General features: G+C 39.3%; 1 protein-coding gene across 9 annotated transcripts in view; it reads left to right on the forward strand.

The window, feature by feature from the left end:
• Positions 1–20750, forward strand: part of LOC5578520 (polypyrimidine tract-binding protein 2) — a 1002030-nt gene that overhangs the window by 246333 nt on the left and 734947 nt on the right. For 2 of the 9 annotated variants that reach the window (XM_021857612.1, XM_021857615.1), the window contains exon 2: positions 2825–3736. The exons of 5 other annotated variants lie outside the window; for them this stretch is intronic. The gene's annotated coding sequence lies outside the window, so the exon portion shown is untranslated. Of the gene's footprint in view, positions 1–2821; positions 3737–20750 lie in introns of all 9 variants that reach the window. 2 more of the 9 variants (XM_021857609.1, XM_021857608.1) reach the window with 2 other exon arrangements.

A 20750-nucleotide genomic window follows, 5' to 3' on the forward strand; every position in this document is an offset into this window, starting at 1 on the left:
CCTCTCAGGATTCTCGTTCAGAATCCTCCCAGGATTCTCGTTCAGAATCCTCTCAAGATTCTTGTTTAGAACCTCTCTGGATTCTTTTTTAAAATCTTCTCAGAATCCTTGTTTGGAATTCAGAATTGTTGTTTTGAATCCTTTCAGAATTTTTGCTCTCAGTAATCTTGTTAGGAATCCTCTCATGATTCTTATTAGGAATCCTCTCAGGGTTCTTGTTTAAAATCTTCTCAGAATTCTTGTTTAGAATCCTCTTAAAATGAATGCTTAGAATTCTTGTTTATAATCCTCTCAGTATTTATGTGTAAAATCCTCTCACCTCTTAGCTTAATTTTAATCGAATCGAACGTCCTATACTATATAAAATTCAGATGAATTGAACTTCTGTTCGCTGATATAGTAAATATACGTTGACTAGCTTACCCAGCGTGGCTAGCCACGTTCCAATGGAATTTTAAAGCGAAAATCAATATATAATCTTTCAAAGATTGATAATGTCTATGTTCAACTGCAAAATGATGACATGGAAAAATAAATCTCCCTGCTTTTAAATATACAAATCGTGTATGAACAATAGGCTGAGAAGCAGACCCTGTTCCAGTAGAGATGTAATGTTAGAAGTAGAGGATAATGGTTATAATTTCATTAACATGACCCTCAGTCGTCACGCATGATATTAATGAACAAAAAGTCGCCTAAATTTATGCTCCGCCCATACTCCATCGAGCATGTCGATGTAATGCTGTTGTAATGTTCTGATCTTATATTACATCATTATGTGCTGTTGTAATGTTCCTTGTGTTGTGAAACATTTTAAAAGTTCCAGAAGCTTCTATGAATGAGAGAGACGAATCCTGGACAAACATTTCAAAAGGGCACATCGACATTGGTAAATATTGACTTTTCAAGACGCTGTCGAACCCCATTCAACTCGATCACGCTCACCAATACCACTATCAGGAAGAGTTAACACCGATCTTTCTGATATTGGTGTTAGTTTGTGTGGGCGGGCTAAAAGGGCTCAACAGCAACGTTTCTGAAAAAGGCTCAAGACCTCTTGGGCCCATTTTCAAATGTTTGTCCAGAATCTTACAGAATATTCTGCTAAATAGCTGTTCCAGTGATCTATAATTTATTGTCATCTTTCGAAATCACAGTTTTAATGAAGGGACCATCGACCCATGGAACAGAAATGCTTTGTAAAGCCATTTCAGGGAACCAGCATTGTAAACATTGTTTGTTCAAAATGATTGTGTTTGTTCGAAATGATGAAAAATTCGAAACTATTTTACAAATCAGAAAGAACAATGTTCCAGATAGCTCTAGAATATTCTGTCAAATAGCTGTTGTAGTGCTCCACAATTTGCAATTGTAATGATCTAACAATAAAATTGACTGTCGTAGTGCTCTTAAATTTCTGTTGTAGTGCTCAGTGAAACATTTCAATGAATAATTTCAAAGCGTTACTGACAGACAGACAACTCTGGGATTTTATATACGTTGATAATGTGAATCTGACATATTATTAGTGAATCATATAATTTATCATCTTCCTCATTGCTTATATGTTCAAACGGTAACTATTTCAATTGAAATATGATCGATAGATGTATTAGGAACATTTTCTACATAAAAATATATATTTTGTAATTTAATCTTTAAGGTAACCTTCGTAGTTTGTAGATATATCTGCTATAATATATACTCAATCATCCCCGTATGATCCAGTAGGTTTTTCCTCATTTACTTCCCACTCGAAATAACCTCATCAAAATGCATCTCGATTCAAAGCTATTAAACCTGGTAGTGTTCTGTAATTATTCGTCTTGCACTTGTGTGTTTTCTTTCTCTTTCCGAACAAGGTCCAAAATAATAATAAAAAGGGGTTCCAATCGTACCTCTCTGTGATTCAATTCTGCAAAATCTTTATAACCTTTCTATATATATACACATTCAACCACACACGTTAACTGCATTTACCTCCTTTATAGATTTCTGTTCCATAGTTTTTTTCCTCTTTTAACGAAATTAAACAAAATACCTTTTTCTACTCTCTCTCTCTCTTTCTCTCTCTCTCTCTCTATTTCTGTCTGTGTGTCTGTCCCAGCAATAAAAAAATCTATCAAAACTGCAGTCGCTTTCCTAACCTTGACTTATCTCTCCACACACACAAACCGCTCTCTGTCTTTTTTATCTTCTTCTCTTTATTGTATAATAATCGCCGTATTTCGTATCTTCCACCCAAAACCGAACCGGAGAACAAAAAAAAATCGAAATCGCTTTGACCTCCAACCACCTGTACCACGCGTGGTCCTCCTGTTCTTTCCTCTCCTCTCGCACACCGACATTCTACTGGTGGCTTCTGTCTATCCGTCTGTCTGTCTGTCCGTCTGTCTCAACTGTTGCATTTCCTTTCAAACGCCACTTCTTTCAGGTTCTACTGCTTCTACTTCCAGCTCTTTCTGAAAAAAAAAAACTTTAAATTTTATTACCTCTCACCCCTTGCTCGCTACCCCCTTTCTGTTTCTCTTTTCGCCTGTCTCACTGCTTCACACACACTCAACTATCTCCTCTCTATTTTTCGGCTGTTTTCGCATCAGCTGTATTCTTCTCCGCTTCACCTTCTTCTTCTGCTGCTGCTTCTGTTGCTGCCAGCATTGCGCCTTCTCGCGTCTTTCGTGCAGTTTCATCATCACCCTCACGCTGCCGCCCCTGGCTGCTCTTGGCTCCTTCACCCCAGCCCCCTTGCCGTGCCCTGGGTACGTGTCTGTGAGGTTGTGTTGTTGATCCAGCGTTCTCTTCTTCTCTTCTCTACTTCCAGCAGCACGCGGGTTCAACATCGAACGTGTCGCGCCGTCAGTTTTGCGTAGTGTGCCTTCGGAATCACACACCCCAAACCGAAATCTCAATTTTTCATCTGTAGTTTTCCCTCAAAAAAAATCAATCCCAAAGTTTTCGCGTCGATTGGTGGGCGGTTTGCAGAAAATTTGAGAAACAGTGCTATTTGTGTTCCTTGCTCTCAGTTACTCTTTCTCCCACAATCAATACAGTTCAAAGTGTCGTCCTGTCGATTTCTCGATTACACCCTTTTCCCATCGCTGTGTGTGCACCGAAAGTTCCCGATCCTCCCTCGTAATTGTTGAAAACAAAAGTGGAACCGAAGAGAAAATCCGACAGCTACAGAGAGAGAGAAAGAAAGAAAGAGAGAGTATTTTGTTTGCGTCGAAACAATCGTCGAAAGGAAAAGTGTCTTCCCCCCTTTTTGTGCAACCAATTGTTACGGTAACAATCCCATCAGTGATCTTTGTTAGTTAAATTTGCTAGAGAAGTTTATTTTGCGAAAAAATAAGAGGAAACAAGTGTTACACAGTAAACAGAAGAAGAATATTGCGATCTACAATCAAAGATAGCGTCGAATCAATCAAATCTAATCGATCTTATTACAAAATCAAAGTTTTTAAAGTGTGATATCAGTCAAGTTCAAACCGATAACTTGAAAACAAGTGATCCTACAATCAGCAACCTTCGGAAAGCGGAAAGAAACCCAAGTGCAATCGCGTAAAACGTCGAGCTCTTCTAAGAGACACAGTTAAAAAGTAAGGAAAAAGAAAGAACCCACCCACGTACATCTTAAGGAGCGCCCATCTCATCTTTAGACTCTTCTTCTTCCGAGAGGCACATTTTGATTTGTTCCGGAAGCGACAGCACATATATGTGCAATTTTTCTTAAACTTGGGTAAGCAAATCTGATCAACTTGAGTAAGCGATCGACTTACGATCGGTTCCGTAGTTGAGCGGTGAAAATCCTGGTGGGGGCCTGGGTTTTCACCGATATCACAAAAGGGTTTGCTTACTTTGAAGTTGTGTCGTAATTAGAAATGTCCATTCCTGGAATGTCCATTTGTGATGATTCACTAGATGCAATTTGATACGTGATAAATAAATGGCTACTAACAAACTGATATTGTAATTTGGGTTACTTGACTAACTGCGATCTATTCATAACAACTGAACTTCTCTCGGAAGCTCAGAAATGCTGTAAAAAGTTGAAAACCCATCTCCCAGATACTTGGGAAACTTTCTTCCAAAAACTTGGAAAAGCTTCTCCCATAAGCTTGATCAGAAGCTTTGCAAGCTTATCTCAGAATCTTTGAAAAGCTTCTCTCGAAAGCTTGAAAATGCTGGTCTCAGAAACTTGGAAAAGCTTTTATCAAAAGCTTATCTCAGAAGCCTGAAAAGCTTCTCTCGTGAGAGTGGTAAAACTAATCTCAGAAGCTTGGAAAATCTTCTTTAAGAAGCTTTGAAAAGCTTCTCCCAGACACTGGGAAAACCTCAGGGAGTGTACTACCTGGAAATACCCTTGAAATATCAGGGATTTTTTTTTTTCTAGTTATCTTAACAACTCATACGAGTTTAATCAGGGGTTACTCTAGGATTTTCTTTCAAAATTCCTCGCGAAAATTTTCAACAATTTCCTCCAAAACAATCTGAAAAATTTCTTTGACCTTTCCCTGGAGCTATCCTTGTAAGAATCTCTGGTAAAATTCTTTGAAGACCTCCTTGAGTAATTTTTCAAAAAAAATCGAAGGAATTTTCAATTCTTGAAGGTGTTCTAATAGGGAATGTTGTAGGAAGTCCTAGGAAAATCAATGGAATATTTTTTTAGAAATTTAAGACTTCATTGAAAATTGTCTTAAACGATCTTTGGAGGAATTCTTGATAGAATCTCCAATGTAATTTCTGTAAAAAATACCAGATAGAATTTTTCAAGGTATATAATACGAATTTCTTGGAAGGATTACTTTGGATGTTCGTGGACAATCTGAAAACTTCGGAGTAATATGTGAATGAAATCTACAGTAAGATGAGCAGTAATACTTATAATGTCACGCGGAGCTCCAAAAATGTCTTGTACAAATGTCTGTTCAACTTGGAAATCGAACTCTCATGTCGTGATTCCTGTTAGGTTTCTTTTTGTATTCATAATTAATGTAAAATATCGTTTTGGTTCAAAACTGGTTTATTTTTTTCAAGCAAGAGGTCTCTAAAGTTCTTATTTTCAAGACCATCAGTCGCTACCAGCTCTTATTTCCCTAAGACATCATTTAGGAAAAAATACAAAACACTGGAGAAATATTCTGGGTACTTCGTTTATGTTCATAAATTTGAATTCAAATTAAAAAAGGCTACTTTTCCTTAAGATCAAATAGGTTGTTATTTATATCTGACTTCGATGTTAAAAGGCACTTTCAGAACATTTGATAAACGTAACTATATAAGACATAAAGATAGCTCACTTTGAAATGTTTAAGTTATCAAAAAACTAACTCTTCGTTAATCAAATATGTATTTTAGTGAAGTTTATCAGAAGCTTGGAAAAGCTATTCTCAAAAAATTGGGAAAACTTATCTCATAAGCTTGGAGAAACTTCTCTCAGAAGCTTTGAAAAGCTTCTCTCAGAAACTTGGAAAAGCTTTTCTTAGATGCTCGGAAAAGTTTCTTTCACAGGCTTGGAAAAGATTCTCTCAGAAGCTTGGAAAAAATACACTCAGAATCTTGGAAAAGATTCTCTCAGAAGCTTGTAAAAGCTTCTTTCAAAAGCTTGGAAAATCTTCTTTCAGCGGCTTGGAAAAGTTTCTCTCAGAAGTTTGAAAAGGCTTCTCTCAGAAGCCCTTAAAAGCTTCTCTCAGAAGCCTCCAAAAGCTTCTCTCAGAAGCTTGGAACAGCTTCTTTCAGCGGCTTGAAAAGTTTCTCTCACAAGCTAGGAAAAGCTTCTCCAAGAAGCTCGGAAAGGCTTCTCCCAGAAGCTTAAGGAAGATTCTCTCAGAAGCTTTAAAAAGCTTCTCTAGAAAGCTTCAAAGAGCTTCTCCAAGAAACCATGGAAAGCTTCTCCCAGAAACCTTGAAAAGCTTCTCACAGATGCTTGGAGAAGCTTTTCTCAGAAGCTTGGAAAGGCTTCTCCCAGAAGCTTGAAAGAGCTTCTCCAAGAAGCTAGGAAAGGCTTCTCTCAAAGCCTTGGAAAACTTCTTGTCAAAGCTTGAAAAGCTTCTTCTCAAAGCTTGAAAAGTTTCTCCCCAAAGCTTGCAAAAGCTTCTCTCAGAAACTTGGAAAGGCTTCTCCAAGAAGCTTGCAAAAGCTTCTCTCAGAAGCTTGGAAAAGCTTCTCCCAGACGCTTGGAGAAGCTTCTCCCAGAAGCTTGGAAAAGCCTCTCCAAGAAAATTAGAAAGGCTTCTCCCAGAAACTTGAAAAGGCTCTTCTCAGAAGCCTCCAGAAGCTTCTCTCAGAAGCCTTGAAAAGTTTCTCCCAGAAGCTTGAAAAAGCTTCTCCGAGAAGCTAGAAAAAGCTTCTTTCAGAAGCTTGAAATGGCTTTTCTCAGAAGCTTCTCTCAGAAGCCTCGATAAGCTTCTCTCAAGAGCTTGGAAAGGCTTCTCTCAGGTTTCCAGAAGTTTGGAAAGGCTTCTCTCTGAAGCTTGTAAAAGCTTTTCTCAGAAACATGGAAAAGCTTCTCTCAGAAACTTGGAAAAGCTTCTCTCAGAAGCTTGGAAAAGTTTCTCTCCGAAGCTTTGAAAAGCTTCTCTCAGAAACTTGGAAAAGGTTCTCTCAGATGCTCGGAAAAGCTTCTTCCAAAACATAGAAAAAGCTTCTCTCAGATGCTTGAAATAGTTTCTCTCTGAAGCTTTGAAAAACTTCACTCAGAAGCTATGAAAAGCTTGTCTCAGAAGCTTGGCAAGCTTATGTCACAATGTTACAAAAACTTCTCTCAGAAGCTTGGAAAAGCTTTTCTAAGTAGGTTGAAATTGCTTATTTCAGAAGCTTAAAAATCTTCTTCCAGAAGCTTGGAAAAACTTCTCTTACACGGGTAGAAATCAGAATCCAAAAACAAGATTATGACTCATGATATCATGATTCCAGCGTGTTTTCGTCTTATGAAAATACACCATGATTTGGACTCATGATATCATGAGTCAGATTGCCGTAACCCAACACACGCGTTAGGTTTTGTAGCTGATTGCTCGGAATCATGATTCAAATGCCAAAAATGCTGAGTCGCGCATCCGTTTATGATCGACAAAATAAAAAAAAAAGTTAAAAATAGCATACATTGAGATTCGACCCAAGAACCTTCTGATTGTGAGCCACGTACTCTACCACTCAACCACTTCGTCATCTTGAATTTCAAGTGATCGATACGAATGAGATGAAGCAAAGTGCGCCGCTTAGTGTTTTCACACTGGCTGTTACGCTTACGAGGAATCATGATTAAGATTCCAGGAACATGATTTGTAAATCATGGTGTGGGGATCAGATTTTTTTCCGTGCGGAAGCTTGGAAAATCTCCTCCCAGAAAGTTGGAAAAGCTTCTCCCAGAAGCTTCTCCCAGAAGCTTGGAAAAGCTTCTCTCAGAAGCTTGGAAAATCTTCTCTCGGAAGCTTGGAAAAGCTTCTCTCAGAAGCTTGCAAAATCTTCTCTCAGAAGCGTTGAACATCTTCTCCCAGGAGCTTGAAAAAGCTTCTCCCAGGAAAAGCTTCTCTCAGAAGCTTGAAATGGCTTCTCTCAGAAGCTTGAAATGGTTTCTCTCAGAAGCCTCCAAAAGCTTCTCTCAAAAGCCTTGGAAAGCTTCTTCCCGAAGCTTGGAAAAGCTTCTCCTAGAAGAATGAAAAAGGATTCTTTCAGAAGCTTGTAATATCTTCTCCCAGAAGCTTGAAAAAGCTATTCGCAAAATTTTGAAAATGCTTTTTTCAAAAGCTTGATAAAGCTTCTCTCAGAAGCTTGAAAAAGCTTCTCTCAGAAGCTCGAAAAAGCTTCTCTTAGCAGCTTCCAAAAGCTTCTCACAGAAGCCTCGAAAAGCTTCTCTCAAAAGCTCTGGAAAGCTTCTTCCCGAAACTTGGAACTGCTTCTCTTAGAAGCTTGAAAAGGATTCTCTCAGAAGCTTGCAAACGCTTCTCTCAGAAGCGTTGAACAGTTTCTCCCAAAAGCTTGGAATGGATTATCTCAGAAGATTGATAAAACTTCTCCCAGAAGCTTAAAAAATCTTCTCCCAGAAGCTTGAAATGGATTCTCTCAGAAGCTTGGAAAAGCTTCTTCCAGGTGCTTGGAAAAACTTCTCAGAAGTTTGGAAAAGCTTCTCCAAGAAAATTAGAAAGGCTTCTCTAAGAAACTTGAAAAGGCTCTTTTCAGAAGCCTCAACAAGCTTCTCACAGAAGCCTTGAAAAGTTTCTCCCAGAAGCTTAAAAGACTTCTTCCAGAAGCTTGAAAAGGCTTTTCTCAGAAGCTTCTCTCAGAAGCCTCGATAAGCTTCTCTCAAGAGCTTGGAAAGGCTTCTCTCAGGTTTCCAGAAGTTTGGAAAGGCTTCTCTCAGGTTTCCAGAAGTTTGGAAAGGCTTCTCTCTGAAGCTTGTAAAAGCTTTTCTCAGATACATGGAAAAGCTTCTCTCAGAAACATGGAAAAGCTTCTCTCAGAAGCTTGGAAAAGTTTCTCTCCGAAGCTTTGAAAAGCTTCTCGCAGAAGCTTGGAAAAGTTTCTCTCAGAAGCTTCGATAAACTTATCCCTGAGGGATGAGCTTCTCTCAGAAACTTGGAAAAGCTTCTCTCAGATGCTCGGAAAAGCTTCTCTCAGATGCTTGGAATAGTTTCTCTCTGAAGCTTTGAAAAACTTCACTCAGAAGCTATGAAAAGCTTGTCTCAGAAATTTGGCAAGCTTAAGTCATAATAATAAGTCAGAAGCTTGAAAAAGCTTTTCCCAAATGTTTGAAAATGCTTTTATCAAAAGCTTGATAAAGCTTTTCTAAGATGCTTGAAAAAGCTTCTCTCAGAAGCTTGAAAAAGCTTCTCTTAGCAGCCTCCAAAAGCTTCTCTCAAAAGCCCTGGAAAGCTTCTTACCGAAACTTGGAACTGCTCCTCTTAGAAGCTTGAAAAGGATTCTCTCAGAAGCTTGCAAATGCTTCTCTCAGAAGCGTTGAACAGCTTCTACCAGAAGCTTGAAATGGATTCTCTCAGAAGCTTGAAATAGCTTCTCCCATAAGCTTCCAAAAGCTTCCTTCAGAAGCCTCGAAAACATTCTCTCAAAAACTTGGAAAGGCTTCGCATAGGAGCTTGGAAAAACTTCTCGGAAGTTTGGAAAAGCTTCTCTCAGAAGTTTATAAAAGCTTCTCCAAGAAAATTAGAAAGGCTTCTCTCAGAAACTTGAAAAGGCTTTTCTCAGAAGGTTCTCTGAGGTTAAAAAGGCTTTTCTCAGAAGCCTCCAGAAGCTTCTCTCAGAAGCCTTGAAAATTTTCTCCCAGGAGCTTGAAAAAGCTTCTCCAAGAAGCTAGAAAAAGCTTCTCCGAGAAGCTAGATAAAGCTTCACGAAATAGCAATAAGAAATTATAAATAGTTCTGATTCATGCTTGGACTTAGAGATTTCTTTGTTCTATTGCAGTTATAATTCATAAACCTACCTTCCCCGCCAAGAAAATTTGCATTTGCTGTTCCCCGTTTCGAACCTCAGGAATGCAAGATTCACCAATGATGTTTCGTTCCCAACAAGAATGCAAACTCAAGTTTGTTTCGCTCGAATGTGAGAATCCATCAATCATCAAAACCATGCCTTCCAGCTTCCCTCCTCGTCTCAAACCATCCTCAAACCTGAGAACGTTCTGCCCGGTTAATTATTTTCCATTTGTACAAACACACACACACAAACACATATATATTCGCAGAATGTAGCCTTCTGCTTCGAAGTTCTGCTTCCATTCTCCAGAAGCTCGAATGCTCTGCTGCAGAACCGTGCGATTCGTACGCCGCCGCAGCCCGGCACTAGCACTATACATATTAAGTTATTGTCGGTAATAGCTATTCGAACAATTCCACCCGCAGTCCAAGCCCGATAGTTCCGACTTCCCGATACGCAAATAGACAAACATAATCAAGCCAGTTCCAGTTCAACGCGTCGTTATGGTTCCCGACCAGAATCGCGTAACAAGATCATAACACATTTCTAACAACACCAATTAAAAATGTGTTTATATAATTTAATTACTGAGATTGATCTGTTACATTTTTGTAACAGATTTATAACTAAATTTGTTATATTTTTGACATTCCATTTGTGAGTTTGTTGTTATTAACATCCGAAGTTATAAACAGAAACATTTTGTTAAATCTTGTTACTTCCATATGGTCGGGTCATCGTTGGTGCTGATGACTGCGACGCGGTGGCCAAAGTGCGGTTCACTACACGAGACTCTATCGGCATTCTCCTACTAGGTTTCCATAAAGCATCTTCGATCTGCGAAAGATGGTTACGGATAGCGAACAATCGGAAGTGGTTCCATGCTAAATATTCCTGCTTCTCAGTGGTTAGATTCTTTGGCTGGAATCAGGGCGATTCGATGATTCATTGATTGGAATTGTTGTGTAGGATTGCATTTTAGAAATTTTTCAACCAAGTAGGTTACATATCTAAGTTTATTGATTGAATTTTTACTGATATAGTTGGTAAAAAGAAAAGTATTTAGCGTAGAAGGCTAATTCTTCACAGAAATTTGACACATATTTTAGTTGAATTCTAATTGAAAAGGTTTCTCTGGGAAGCATTAAAAAATTCTCCAAGGTAGTTTAAAAATCTTCATTTCAAGACTTTGGATTTATTCTCTCCAAAAGCTTGCATAATATCTCATTGAAAGTTTCTTTTTATAAGTTTTGGATAGCTGGTAAGGCTGGTAAGGCTTTGCTTTAGAAATTTGGAAAGCTTCGTCCCAGAGGCTGATCAGGCTTTTCTTCAAAAACTTGACAAGCTTCTCTTCAGAAGAAAATTGTGAAGCTTCTTCTGCACATGGAAGGCTTCTCCTCAGAAGCATGGAAACTTTAATCTCAGAAGCTTGGAAAGATTTTCCTAAAGTACTTGGGAAGCTTTACTCAAAATAAGAAAAATGCTTTTCTTCAGAAGCTTAGGAAATTTCTCCACAGAAGTTTGTAAAGCATTCTTCACAAATGCTGGACAAGCTTGTCCTCAAATGTTTGGAAAGCTTATCAGAAGATTGGAAAAACTTCTTTTCAGTCGCTTGGTTAAGCTTCTACTCATAAGCTTGTTAAAGATTCAGAAATATATGCATCAACAGATTGGAAAGCATCGCCTCAAAAGCTTGTAAAAGTTTTTCCTCAGAGCTTGGAAACGTAGAGATGGAAAAACTTCTTCACAGAGGCGTGGAACAGCTTCTGCTTAAAAGCTTAGGAAAACTTATCCTCAGGAGCTTGGAAAACTTCTCTTCAGAAGCTAGGAAGCATATCTTAAGAAGCTTGGAAAGCTTTTACTCAGAAGCTTGGAAAGTATCTCCTCAGAAGCTTGGAAGGCTTGGAAGGCTCCTCTCTTCTTCTCAGAAGTTTGAGAAGCTTTTCTTCAGAAGCTCGGGAAACTTCTGCACATAGGCTTGAAAAACTTTTCCGCAAAATATTAAAAGCTTCTTCTTGAAAGCTTGGGAAAGCTTGTCCTGTGAAGCTAAGGAAAGCTTGTATGCAAAAGCTTGGGAAAGCTTCTCTGCAAAAGATTAAAACTTCTCTCTTCAGAGGCTTGTTAAAGCTCATCAGAAAATAGAAAAACTTCTCCTCAGAGGCGTGGGTAAACTTTACCTCAGAAGCTTAGAAGCTAGAAAAGCTTTCCTCAAAAAGCTCTTCCACAGAAGCTTGGGGAAGCTTTTCCTTAAAAGATTGAGAAGGCTCTTTTCAAAAGTATGTAAAACATCTCCTTTGAGCTTGGAAAAGCTTCTCATGGGCTTGGGAATGCTCGGAAATTTTTCCTCTGAAACTTGAAAAGCTTTTTCTCAAAGGCGTAAAAAGACTTTTTTTTCCTCAGAAGCTTAGGAAGTTTCTTAGAAGCATAGAAAGCTTCTCCTTGGAAGCTTAGAAAACTTCTCCTCGGAAGCTTAGAAAACTTCTCCTCAGAAGTTCAGAAAGCTTCTCCTCAGAAGCTTAGAAAGCTTCTCCTCAGAAGCTTAGAAAGCTTCTCCTCAGAGGCTTATGAAGCTTCTCTTCAGAAGCTTGGAAAGCTTTTTGTCAGAAGCTTAGAAAGCTTTTCGTCAGAAGCTTAGAAAGCTTCTCCTCAGAAGCTTGGGAAGCTTCTCCTCAAAAGCTTGGGAAGCTTCTCCTCAGAAGCTTGGGAAGCTTCTCCTCAGAAGCTTGGGAAGCTTCTCCTCAGAAGCTTGGGAAGCTTCTCCTCAGAAGCTTGGGAAGCTTCTCCTCAGAAGCTTGGGAAGCTTCTCCTTTCCTGTGAAGCTTCTCCTCAGAAGCTTAGAAAGCTTCTGATCAGAAAACAATTCAGAAGCTTAAAAAACTTCTGCATTGAAAAGCTTATTTCAGAAGCTTCAAAAGCTACTGGAAGCTAGATGAGTTTCTCCTGGAAGCAAGTTTGAAGCTCTTCTCCAAAAAACTTGGAGAGCTTCTTCTGGAAGTTTGAATAGCTTCTCCTGGAACCTTCAAGAGCTTCTACTGGAAGCTTGAAGAGCTTGTATTGAAAGCTTGAAGAGCTTCTACTGGAAGCTTGAAGAGTTTCTCCTGGAAGCTTGTAGATTTTCTTCTGGAAGCTTGAAGAGCTTCTCCTGGGTGCTTGAAGACCTTCTCTTGGAAGCTTGAAGAGCTTCTCCTGGAAGCTTGAAGATCATCTCATGGAAGCTTGAAGAGCTTCTCCTGGAAGCTTGAAGAGCTTCTCCTGGAAGCTTGAAGAGCTTCTCCTGGAAGCTTGAAGAGCTTCTCCTGGAAGCTTGAAGAGCTTCTCCTGGAAGCTTGAAGAGCTTCTCCTGGAAGCTTGAAGAGCTTCTCCTGGAAGCTTGAAGAGCTTCTCCTGGAAGCTTGAAGAGCTTCTCCTGGAAGCTTGAAGAGCTTCTCCTGGAAGCTTGAAGAGCTTCTCCTGGAAGCTTGAAGAGCTTCTCCTGGAAGCTTGAAGAGCTTCTCCTGGAAGCTTGAAGAGCTTCTCCTGGAAGCTTGAAGAGCTTCTTCTGGAAGCTTGAAGAGCTTCTTCTGGAAGCTTGAAGAGCTTCTTCTGGAAGCTTGAAGAGCTACTCCTGAAGCTTGAAGAGCTTCTCCTGGAAGCTTGAAGAGCTTCTCCTGGAAGCTTGAAGAGCTTCTCCTGGAAGCTTGAAGAGCTTCTCCTGGAAGCTTGAAGAGCTTCTCCTGGAAGCTTGAAGAGCTTCTCCTGGAAGCTTGAAGAGCTTCTCCTGGAAGCTTGAAGAGCTTCTCCTGGAAGCTTGAAGAGCTTCTCCTGGAAGCTTGAAGAGCTTCTCCTGGAAGCTTGTAGATTTTCTTCTGGAAGCTTGAAGAGCTTCTCCTGGGTGCTTGAAGACCTTCTCTTGGAAGCTTGAAGAGCTTCTCCTGGAAGCTTGAAGATCATCTCATGGAAGCTTGAAGAGCTTCTCCTGGAAGCTTGAAGAGCTTCTCCTGGAAGCTTGAAGAGCTTCTCCTGGAAGCTTGAAGAGCTTCTCCTGGAAGCTTGAAGAGCTTCTCCTGGAAGCTTGAAGAGCTTCTCCTGGAAGCTTGAAGAGCTTCTCCTGGAAGCTTGAAGAGCTTCTCCTGGAAGCTTGAAGAGCTTCTCCTGGAAGCTTGAAGAGCTTCTCCTGGAAGCTTGAAGAGCTTCTCCTGGAAGCTTGAAGAGCTTCTCCTGGAAGCTTGAAGAGCTTCTCCTGGAAGCTTGAAGAGCTTCTCCTGGAAGCTTGAAGAGCTTCTTCTGGAAGCTTGAAGAGCTTCTTCTGGAAGCTTGAAGAGCTTCTTCTGGAAGCTTGAAGAGCAACTCCTGAAGCTTGAAGAGCTTCTCCTGGAAGCTTGGAGAGCTTCTCCTAGAAGCTTGAAGAGCTTCTTCTGGAAGCTTGAAGAACTTCTGCTGGAAGCTTGAAGAGCTTCTCCTGGAAGCTTGAAGAGCTTCTCCCGGAAGCTTGAAGAGCTCTTTCTGAAAGCTAGAAGAGCTTCTTCTGGAAGATTGGAGAGCTTCTTCTGGAAGCTTAAACAGCTACTTCTGGAAGCTTGAAAGTTTGTTCAGGATGCTTGAAGAGCTTCTCCTGGAAGCTTGAAGAGCTTCTCCTGGAAGCTTGAAGAGCTTCTCCTGGAAGCTTGGAGAGCTTCTCCTGGAAGCTTGGAGAGCTTCTCCTAGAAGCTTGAAGAGCTTCTTCTGGAAGCTTGAAGAACTTCTGCTGGAAGCTTGAAGAGCTTCTCCTGGAAGCTTGAAGAGCTTGTCCCGGAAGCTTGAAGAGCTTCTCCTGGAAGCTTGAAGAGCTTCTCCTGGAAGCTTGAAGAGCTTCTCCTGGAAGCTTGAAGAGCTTCTCCTGGAAGCTTGAAGAGCTTCTCCTGGAAGCTTGAAGAGCTTCTCCTGGAAGCTTGAAGAGCTTCTCCTGGAAGCTTGAAGAGCTTCTCCTGGAAGCTTGAAGAGCTTCTCCTGGAAGCTTGGAGAGCTTCTCTTGGAAGCTTGAAGAGCTTCTCCTGGAAGTTTGAAGAGCTTCTCCTGGAAGCTTGAAGAGTTTCTCCTGGAAGCTTGAAGAGCTTCTCCTGGAAGCTTGAAGAGCTTCTCCTGGAAGCTTGAAGAGCTTCTCCTGGAAGCTTGAAGAGCTTCTCCTGGAAGCTTGAAGAGCTTCTCCTGGAAGCTTGAAGAGCTTCTCCTGGAAGCTTTAAGAGCTTCTCCTGGAAGCTTGAAGAGCTTCTCCTAGAAGCTTGAAGAGCTTCTCCTGGAAGCTTGAAGAGCTTCTCCTGGAAGCTTGAAGAGCTTCTCCTGGAAGCTTGAAGAGCTTCTCCTGGAATCTTGAAGAGCTTCTCCTGGAAGCTTGAAGTGCTTCTCCTGGAAGCTTGAAGAGCTTCTCCTGGAAGCTTGAAGAGCTTCTCCTGGAAGCTTGAAGAGCTTCTCCTGGAAGCTTGAAGAGCTTCTCCTGGAAGCTTGAAGAGCTTCTCCTGGAAGCTTGAAGAGCTTCTCCTGGAAGCTTGAAGAGCTTCTCCTGGAAGCTTGAAGAGCTTCTCCTGGAAGCTTGAAGAGCTTCTCCTGGAAGCTTTAAGAGCTTCTCCTGGAAGCTTGAAGAGCTTCTCCTGGAAGCTTGAAGAGCTTCTCCTAGAAGCTTGAAGAGCTTCTCCTGGAGATTGTACGACATTTCCCAGAATGACGTTCCCCAGAATGACATTCCCCAGAACGCCATTCCCCAGAATGAGACATTCCCCAGAAATCCATTCCCCAGAATAGGACATTCCCCAGAAAACCATTCCCCAGAATGGGACATTCCCCAGAAAAAAAAAATTACAAGAGATTTTTGGGCTGTTAAAATCCAGGTAAATGGTAAATAGTAAATAGTAAACACATTTAATTGGAAAATTCGAGGAAAACCAAATTATAGTTTTCATAGGTAAAACATTTTAGTTCATTTTTTTTTTTTTTTGAACGACAGCATTTACGATTTGTTACAGTCTTTTTTTTTTAATTCAAAATCTTTGGAACCATTTATTAATTAGAAATCTTTAGAACCGCTTGGACGATTTTATATATTTTGACGATTTTCTCCTTACAAATTTAGCCCCTCTTTAGAGTTGATAGATTCTGTTCAAATTTTTACAGTAGTTTATTGTAGTCTGACTAGTGCTGGCCACTCTAGTGCATACTGACTACGATATTTTGTAGCTATTAAGCTTTGCTGTGAAAAGAAATTATCAAAGACAAGAGAAATTTTCTAGTGTAATTGTGATTCATTAATCTACATAATTACTAAGACAATAAACCTAGGAAGAACAGCATATGTTCAAAAGAAGGGATAATACGCTATGAAAGCAAAAAAAAAAAACATTCCATCAATTTATTTTGTACATATGAAGAATATTACACTAATATAAATCACCCTTTGGAAATACAAGTAGAAAGAACAGCCAATTTTAAAAGAAGGTAGATTAACTATGAAAACAAAAAATCAATAGCTTGGGTCAAGTTTGATCATAAAACATAGTCTGACATATGTAAAAGCAGCTTATTTTGAACGGTTGTGCTACTTTTCTCCGAATGACGGTTCCCCGAATTTCGTTTCCACGAACGTCAGTTCACATAATGCCAGTGCCCCGAATACCCTATTTCCCCGAATAACCTAGTTCCCCAAAAAGTATTTAACTCTTATAATTGTCATAACTTTATGACTATTCTTTACTTGATTTTCAATTCTTTCGAGTTTCACCATCATCGGCATTTTTGGCCAAATGTACTTACATATTTGGTCGAGGATAACCTTATAGTCTACATTATCTTCTTGTTTTAATTGCTTATCATTGTTTCTAGTTCAGTACCTAGTCCCCAAAGACTATTCTTGCACCTGTTTGAACTGCATCACTTTTCAGGGAAACGCGTCATTCGGGGAAATGTCTTTTTGGGAAATGAGTCATTCGGTAAGCTGACATTCGGGGAAATGATATTCAGGGAAATGACAGTAGCAAAATCATTTTAAGCAGATGCAAAATTGTTAAACAGTATTTTCCCCTTAAGATTTTGGTTGATGAACCACGTACACAATTATTTTGGAATTTCAAACCCCCATCTTTCGTCTTTTGCCCGTACAAAGGTTTTGAAATTTGTATAGGCCGTGGTCTTTGGCCAAACCATGCACACTCCCATAGATGACCAAGTGGTCTATGGATGGCCCCAGATGGTTTGTCTGAGAAAAGGGAAGCAAACAGTCGCCCTTTAAAATATTTATTTCTTGACTCCATCCCGATTTTATCTGCTTGAGATCTTTCTTCTTCTTCTATCTGGCGTTACGTCCCCACTGGGACAAAGCCTGCTTCTCAGATTATTGTTCTTATGAGCACTTCCACAGTTATTAACTGAGAGCTTTCTTTGCCAATTGACCATTTTTGCATGTGTATATCGTGTGGCAGGTACGAAGATACTCTATGCCCTGGGAATCGAGAAAATTTCCTTTACGAAAAGATCCTCGGCCAGCGGGATTCGAACCCACGACCCTCAGCATGGTCATGCTGAATAGCTGCGCGTTTACCGCTACGGCTATCTGGGCCCCTGCTTGAGATCCATAATAATAATTTTGACCAATTAATATTTTGGGTGAATTGACGTCTGTGTCCGGGATTCGCAATTTCTGGGAATTCGAATCAATTCAGCAGGTACATATTTAACGACAATGAAACTAAATAACCAAATTTATTTTTTCCACTCTCTCATAACGTATAGAAACGATTCTGGGGAATGTCCTATTCTGGGGAATGTCCCATTCTGGGGAATGGATTTCTGGGGAATGTCCCATTCTGGGGAATGGAATTCTGGGGAACGTCATTCTGGGGAATGTCGTTCTGGGGTTTGGCTTTCTGGGAAATGTCCTACAACCCTCCTGATTGTACGACATTTCCCAGAAACCCATTCCCCAGAATGACGTTCCCCAGAACGCCATTCCCCAGAATGGGACATTCCCCAGAAATCCATTCCCCAGAATAGGACATTCCCCAGAAAACCATTCCCCAGAAAAAAAAAATATAAGAGATTTTTGGACTGTTAAAATCCAGGTAAATGGTAAATAGTAAATAAGAAACACAATTAAGTTGAAAATTTGAGGAAAACCAAATTTAAGTTTTGGTAGGTTTCATAGGGGATGAATGCTGCTCAGCATCCATCCTCTAATGAATTAGAGTAGTTTGCTGTAAGAGGAAATTATCAAAGACTTGTGAAATTTTCTAATGAATTTATGTTTTATTATTCTTCATAATTACGAAGACAATGCACCTAAGAAGAACAGCCAATGTTGAAAAGAAGCTATGCTATGAAAGCAAAAAAAAACAAATTTATCCAATTTATTTTGTGAATATAAGGAATATTACAGTAATACAATTCACCTTTTGAAAATACAATACAAAAGAACAGCCAATTTTAAAAGAAGGCAGAATAACTATAAATACAAAACAAATATTTTTTCGGATAGCTTGAGTCAAGTTTAATCTTAAAACATTGTGTGACATATGTAAGAGCAGTTTATCTCAAACAGTTTTGCTACTTTTCCCCGAAAGTCGGTTCCCCGAACGTCAGTTCCCCGAATACTTCATTTCCACGAATAGCCCAGTTCCCAGAAAATTTTAGCTCTCATAATTGTCATAACTTTTTGTGTTACAAGGTGATGGATGAACAGGTCATCTGATATGCACCCTTCTTTACTTGATTGGCGATTCTTTCGAATTAAACCGTCCATGGCATTTTTGGCAAGATGTGTTTAGTCTAAAATGACCTTATAATCTATCGAATCTCCATCCTTCTTAGCTAATCATTCTTGCTAGTTCACCACACAGTTCTCTAAGTCTATTCTTGTACGTGTACCTTCTTCGGAGAAATGGCTTCCGGGGATTTAACATTCAGGGAGTAGTAACACTATCATGTGCAACAGCATTTAAACAGAATTTTCCCCATCAGATTTTCGTTGGATCTGGCCATGAATCACGTAGTCATTTATTTTGGATTTTCAAGACCGTCTCATTCCCGCTTTTCTGTTGAAATTTGTATGGGCCGTGGTCCTTGGCCAGAACCTTCCCACTCCCTCTATTTGACCAAGTCTCGCATAACTTATGATCTCGCCCTAAAAGCCATTGGTAACAACGTGTGTAGCTCGTTGTTTTTGAGCATTTGAATGGATTTACACATTATTTAACAACGTTATACTGAAGAAAGGATCATTCTCGTTCTGCCAGTGGTGTTGGTTGGGTTGCTTATTCATTCATTTGGCCAGAAACAATGAACTACACACGTAGTTACCAATGGCTTTTAGGGCGTTATCCCAGATTATGCGAGAAGTGGTTTATGGGCGGCTCCTTGGATGGTTTTCCAGAGACAAGGTAAGTAAACGATTGTATGACATTTGCCAGAAAACCATTTGCCAGAATCAATTCGCCAGAATGATTTTTGCCAGAAAACCATTCCCCAGAATCATTTTTTGTAATTCGTTTTCAACCTTGATATCAATTGATCGACATATTTGTGAAGATGCATCGAAGCCAAACCTCAAATTTTCAAGAGCGCAAATCTAGAGACCCAAACAGCCATTCCAGCTGAAAATTTAATCGATTGGTCACCACCAGCGTGTGACCAATCGATTAAATTTTCAACTGAAACCGTTGGCTGGTTCTCGAGATTTATGCTCTTGAAAATTTGAGGTTTGGCTTCGATGCATCTTCACCTCAAGCCTACCGAAATTTTCGATATTTGTCATTTTTGTATCTTGAATATACTCATTTTATTTGCACTTATAGCATGAAACATTGTGTAGTCAACTTTCACATTATTTACATCAAGAGGATTGGGCTACTAGCGCTGCACAGCTGCAGCGCAAAATTAATTAAAATTTAGCGTCACTTCTACAGTACTTCACTCGCATCGTAAATATTGCTCCAAATAATGTTTATATCTTTGTAATATTATAACAAGTATAAAACAACGCAACTGATCGATCCGTGTTATTTAGTCTATGTTGTTAAAATCCTTCGCATACAATTTTATTCAATTTTCACTACTTACATAGCTGGTCTGAGAACAAAAAAGCTGAAACGTTTGACACGAATTAGTTTAGTTGAATAATTTCAGAAATATGAATAGTGTATCTTTGCGGAAAAAAATTGCAAAACAACTAAAAAGAACAGCCTTTGAGTGAAAGAAGGGAAAATTATGTTTGAAATATGATTAGTTTAGCGCCAATAATCATTGGAACAATATAACTCAAATGACTACCCAATGTTCTTTTGGTCATATATTTAAATACATTATTCAGTCCTTGAAAAGTACGTTAAACTGTTTTACTCTTAATAATAATTTGAACCGCATTATTTATTGTTTTAAAGTAGTTTTACAACATTTGCGACAGGCTGCCGGAAAACTCTTCAATCTTCAGTGTTTACCCTGATTGCTAGTTTTAGCTATCTGGAACCGGAGATATTTTGAAATTCTTAGCAGGACTGCTACGTGTCCATGATTAATGGTGGAAACCAAAAAAACACACATATATTGGTTTCTCATATTCTGTCGCTTGCACTACGAAACAAGTCGGTTATGAAGATTAATGTTTTCGGAATCACTCGAGTAATCTTCAGTGAGAAAATAGATGAAGGTCATGGTAAATATTCCATTATTGAATCACTTTCAATTTAGTTTTTTTTTTATTTGAGGACATATATTGATTATCCATTTCCCGATATTTGCATTTTTGTACATAAATCCTTTTTACAGACATTTTTATTGACAGCAGTGATTTTTTTTAGCTGTAATTATTTAAAATTGAGATGACATAACCTTGTTTACATTACTTCCATTCCTTCTGTTAACTGCTGGCAGAAACACACAGTACAATTATAAAGACTAGCCAATAATATAAAGAAGGGTGAATCTCCTATGAAGCATATAAGTCCTTGAATTTGTTAGCCCTAAAGAACAGCCTAATCTTCAAAGAAGGGAAAATCATTAATAGAATGTTGAAAATACAGTTGCCTATAAGGGGTTGTCCATTAACAACGTGGTCAATTCTTTCGGATTTTTTACCTCCACGGGGTCTTTCGTCCATACAAAAAATTAAAAAGAATTGTTTGTATCGTGGTCATTGGCCAGGCCCCCTTCCATCCTCCCATAAATGATCACATGATTAATGGACGACCCCTAATAGCTTGTATAAAATTGATGACTATTTTAACATTAAAAAAAAACAGTTATTTCTCAGAAACTATGAAAACCTCGGAAATCTATTACACCTTCTTCTTCTTATGTTGTGTTACGTCCCAACTCTTTGTGTTCTT

This window comes from Aedes aegypti, chromosome 1 (genome assembly GCF_002204515.2).
Source record: "Aedes aegypti strain LVP_AGWG chromosome 1, AaegL5.0 Primary Assembly, whole genome shotgun sequence".
In the NCBI taxonomy this organism is placed as follows: Eukaryota; Metazoa; Arthropoda; class Insecta; order Diptera; family Culicidae; genus Aedes; species Aedes aegypti.